This window comes from Phyllobates terribilis, unplaced genomic scaffold, assembly GCF_046119375.1.
Source record: "Phyllobates terribilis strain yellow unplaced genomic scaffold, ASM4611937v1 Scaffold_176__1_contigs__length_3987557, whole genome shotgun sequence".
Taxonomy (NCBI): domain Eukaryota; kingdom Metazoa; phylum Chordata; class Amphibia; order Anura; family Dendrobatidae; genus Phyllobates; species Phyllobates terribilis.
This window is the reverse complement of record NW_027362936.1, coordinates 3,162,628-3,167,869: the sequence shown is the minus strand read 5'-3', so window position 1 is coordinate 3,167,869 and position 5,242 is coordinate 3,162,628. Positions and strand designations below refer to the sequence as shown.

General features: G+C 45.0%; 1 long non-coding RNA gene across 1 annotated transcript; it reads right to left on the bottom strand.

Moving 5' to 3' along the window:
- Positions 1-2,154: 2,154 nt before the first annotated feature.
- Positions 2,155-2,831, bottom strand: LOC141212582 (uncharacterized). The gene is made up of 3 exons (XR_012282306.1): positions 2,724-2,831; positions 2,394-2,641; positions 2,155-2,305 (listed from the first exon to the last, which is right to left on the bottom strand). It is a non-coding gene; the product is annotated as an uncharacterized lncRNA (long non-coding RNA).
- Between the last annotated feature and the right edge of the window lie 2,411 nt (positions 2,832-5,242).

Here is a 5,242-nt window from a genome sequence, read left to right as displayed (position 1 = left end):
AGTGTAGGCATAGCTGCTGATCAGTGCTGCTCATAGCACTATGGATCTGTCAGGTCCCTGTAATGGGTAATTGTTGCAGTGTACACATGGCTCCTGGTCAGTGCAGCTCATAGCACTATGGATCTGTCAGGTCCCTGTAATGGGTAATTGCTGCAGTGTAGACATGGCAGCTGATCAGTGCTGCTCATAGCACTATGGATCTGTCAGGTCCCTGTAATGGGCAATTGCTGCAGTGTACACATGGCTCCTGATCAATGCAGCTCATAGCCCTATGGATCTGTCAGGACCCTGTAATGGGTAATTGCTGCAGTGTAGACATGGCGGCTGATCAGTGCTGCTCATAGCACTATGGATCTGTCAGGTCCCTGTAATGGGTAATTGCTGCAGTGTAGACATGGCTGCTGATCAGTGCTGCTCATAGCACTATGGATCTGTCAGGTCCCTGTAATGGGTAATTGCTGCAGTGTAGACATGGCTACTGATCAATGCTGCTCATGGCTCTATGGATCTGTCCGGTTCCTGTAATGGGTTGTTGCTGTGGTTGGAGGCACAGTCCTCTATTCTCTGGTCCTGGCATCTGTAGGAGGATCATCGCTATAACACTGGGCACCTGCTTACCAGGAATGGCTTCCTCTCCTGAGCTCTCGCTATACTCCTCCTGACAAGGACCAGCATTATGAAGGGCTCCTCTAATATTCCTGAGTTGTGGTGTCAGGAGATTGTCCAGGGGTTGGTGAGGAGGACACTACTTGTTGGTGTGTTCTAAAATGAAACGTGGCTCATTCTTATATTTTGCCTGCAGAATCTGACTATAATGGCGACCGTGATCTACAGTGACCAGGAGAACGGTGATGTTAATGCTGCGCTGTTGTCCAGAGATCGTGCACAACTATCAGGTGCCGGTAAGTGGTTTCTAAAGGTAACGGCCGATCTGGCCCCAATTCATCAAGGGGTTTAATAGATTTCTAGCAGAACTCTGACAGGTCAAAACTTTTATGCAACTAGATGTTAATTTTTTTATATAATATATATATATATATATATATAATTGGTTAGTATATGGGTACAGGAGGCGCTGTGGGCTCGTCACTACTAGTGGCAGCAAATTTGTGGACAGGGAACCAGGGTTGTCCAAATAAGTGTTGATATAGCCGAGAAGAAGTAAATTTGCGCTAGTGGTAGTGAACAGAAGGACGGCACGAGAGATTTTGAGTGCAAGGGATAATTTTATTTAATCGAACATGTGCTTAAAAATAGCTAGTTAAAATGATTCAGACTCAGTGAGGTCACTGGGTCGGATATAAGAATAGTTATTAAAAGTATTAAAAGTTATAAAATCGATAAATAGATCGGTGTCCACTGATACAAGGTAATCACTGATTGATAAAAATAGGCCTTTTTCCCTCGTAGTCTGAGGATGTTCGGTTGCAGTAGATGTATAAGGAGGCAAAGGCTTGTAGACCTGGTGGGATAGAATAGGAATGTATAAATATGGTATACTAATGAGCGATGGGGGAAGGGGTAGGTATCTGTTTGTCTGTGGTTACCTGATACTAGTGCCTCGTATGGGGTATGGAGGTTCACTGGTGGCACGTGTTGGTGCCTGGGAGGGAGGACGAGGGGTACCTAGAGTGGGGTACACAAAAAAATGTATGGATAAGTGGGGGTGGAACTCGACAGAGATGTCTCTGCTGGACTCTGAGTTGGGTCGTGAGTTACCTGTTCTTGGTATGGTACTCAATAGACTGTGGTAGTAGTTAGCTGTTGATCCACAGTAGCACTGCTACTGGTGTGACAGTCAGCAGGCTGTGTGGATAATACTGGATTCACCGGAGCAGTACTATAGGGAGTGAGAGGAGACAAGTATTAAGAATAGGGTGCAGGGCTCAAGGGTTAAGGTACGGGGTTCAAAGAGGGTAGTTTTGGATTAGTTACCTTCTAGAGGGTAGCGGGGGGTGTCCTGATTATTTTGGATGACTAGGAGGTATCGGTCCTGGTCCTTCTTGGAGAGAGGTAGAGGATATGTCACACACGGCTGTGGGTTGATGATCTGAGTTAGATCTGCAGGGGGAAGGAATAGGGATAGATCATAAATTAACTGATGTAGCTGTGGTACAAGCCTTGGAGACAAGAGTTTTGGGGTTACCTGTTGGTAGGTACAAGGGGCATCCAGGGACGTCTTAGAATGAGCTGGAGGTAGTAGTCCTGGTCCCTTGTTGAGTGGAGGTAGCACGAGGAGGTCAGAAGTAGGATGCAGCAAGAGGCTTGTACTAGCATGTAATGCCTCTGTTCGCTGTATAGAGATCTGTAGGGAGGGGGAGGGGGTGTATCTGTTAAGGTATCACTGGATTGTGGCTGTAGCCTCCAGTTTTTACCCAGAGATCGTGATTTACCTGCTTCGTAGGGATTAGGGTGTCAATAGTAGATGCTGGTTCAGGTCTCCATAATGTAGATACAGCAGGGTGCTGTAGTAGGAGGCTATAGTTATGTCAGAGGTAACCAGAGATAGGATACAGTAGGAGGCTTATGTTTTCCTATGTTGGGTGCACCAGGAGGCTCTGGCTGGAAACAGTGGGTGCCAGATTCAGCAATAGGGAGGGTGGCTGGTGCAGAGCCCAACTGAAGGGGTTGATAGCAAGTACTGCGGGGAACAGGGAAAAACCATTAGAGGGTCAGCTGCGTACAGTATGGACTTGGTGGGGCAGGGGCCCGTTGTTACTTACGGTCTGTAGAGGGCTTCACCGTCTGGGGGTGGTCGAGGTCCGGAGCGAGAGCGGAGTCCTGGCCGGTGACTGCCGCGTGCTCGCTACTTCCGGGTAGGAGGAGGAGAGAGAGAGTATGTGGAGAGCGCGCGAGAGGGGGGCAGCGTGACGTGGGGTCACGTGGCGTGCAGCGTGCACAAGGTACGGAGGCCTGTGGGCGCCTCTTTAGCTGTGTTAAGGGTCAGTCCGACGCGTTTCAACAACTGCGGCTGTCTTCCTCAGGGATGGCTTAACCCAGTCAAATGGTGTCCTTATATATGCAGGGCTGGTGACGTCATAGGTCAATTTGTTAGTCATTAAATGCAAAGAGCTCTATTTCGCTGTTCAATCCTCTTGGTCTTAAGGTGTTCAGTTTAAAAATCCACTCACTTTCTTTCCTGGACATGCTCTTAATAAAATCTCCTTGTCTCCAGTTCTTGTGGACGATTTGTATACCTACTATTTTAATTCCTTTTATTGACCCATTGTGTTTTTTTATAAAGTGTTTTGAGAGAGGGTGGCCCATGTATTTATTTTTGATGTTCCTTAAATGTTCGTTGATCCTGATGTTCATAGGTCTTTTTGTTCTGCCTATATATAATTTGCCACATGGGCAATATAGCCCGTATATGACCCCTGTGGTGTTGCATGTTATAAAATCTGTGATGGGGTATATTTCTTTTTGGTGGCTGACAGTGTGTTGTTTTGGTGTGTTTAGGGTTTTGCATGTCTTACATTTTTTGCATGGAAAGAAGCCTTTTAGTTTTTGATGGAATGGGGTTTGAGGTTTTTGAGAACTGGTGTGTATCCTTACTGTGGGGGCTATAATTGATCCTAGGTTACGTGCCTTTTTGAAGATGAATTTGGGTCGGTTTGGGATTTTGTCATCGTGTTCGATTAAATAAAATTATCCCTTGCACTCAATATATATATATTTATTTATTTAAGCACTTTCACTCCAGCTCTGCCAAGTGGACGGAGCATGGTGAAGCCACCTGAGTCACAACTTTCCATAAATTAAGTGCACCCCATCACTATGGTGCGCCTCACCAGAAGTGTTAAGTGGAGTCCACCTCATAATAAACTTTGCTTTTACTTTTGCCCACCCATCTTTAAAGAATCTCTCCCATCAGTTTTTATTCTCTATATATTGCAGTCATCATATTATATAGCACTGTGTACTTACAATTGCTCATTTTGCCTTTCTACCCAGCTTATTGTCATTTACCTAATGGAAAAGAGATGTGATTAAAAACTGACTAGCTGAATCCTTCTAATCTCTATGTTAACACAAGGTGAACTTTTCCTGCATGAGTCATAAGTCCCTGCAGAGGAGGAGGGAGCAGCTGGGTCAGGAGGTGAAGAGGAGAATGATTTTTGCAGGGAAGAGGCTTCCTGTTTCTACATAGAAAAGAATTTACTGGGTAGAAAGGTAAAGTGAGCAATTGTTAGTACACAGTTCTATATAATTACAATATAGTAAGAGGATAAGCTCTGATGGGAGAGGTTCTTTAAGCCTGTCATGTATTGGGTAATGAGTTGGGGTGTCAGTCTCCATCAGTGCTGGCTGAACACTGACTATCCTGCTCAGATTACTACACATGGCGCTGCTCCTCCCTGTAGTATGGGCTACGCAGGACGGTGCCGAGGCTCCAGATTCTACCTGCACAGCGACAAGGTCCCAACACTTCTACCTCTATAACTTAAAAGAAAAAGGAAACCTGACATATTAGGGCAATATACACATACCATCATGTACTACATAATAGGTTTATGTCTGGAATGGCTGCCAATAAGGACTATCTAAATAGGATCATCCTATAAATATGCAAGGGGGAAGAGAGCAAAGCTCCAAAAGATGATACCTACACAAAACGTAATAAGTAGCATATATTTATTTAGAGCATATATAAAGAACAGTACAAAAATGGAGGTGCAAATACATACATGAACAAACTCACAGAAAGATAAATAAAATGGCGTGTACAATGGGAAAAAGGGCTATATGTAAAACATAGTGACCATATATAGAGTAAATGGAATAATAATATCCGGAGTATATATACTTAATAAAGATCACATGAAGATTATACACTGATTGTAAACATTCTCAGAGAGGGAGCAATTGCTTCCATAAAAATTACCTGAGATAGTAGCCCACGTACACGCCAGCCCCGACGTGCGTTTCGGCAATGCGCCTTTGTCAAGGGGTGTATAAAAAAGTGTGATAGTGTAGTATATATAGGGAACGTCAGCCAATAGGAGGAATAACGCAGTTCACTGCCTCTAACATCCGTCACTTAATGTGTCTAGTAAAGCACATGTTAACTCCCAAAGATGCACTGCGCTGGCCGGAAATGATGTAATAGGAGCCATGGGAACGGCTGTAAACAAGGGAAGTTTTGCCCATGACTCCAGGATGTGTAACGCAAAACCGGAAGTGACGCGCCTGTTCCCCCGGTAACCTGGACGCACAGCGGCCGCGGCATCAAAGAGATGCC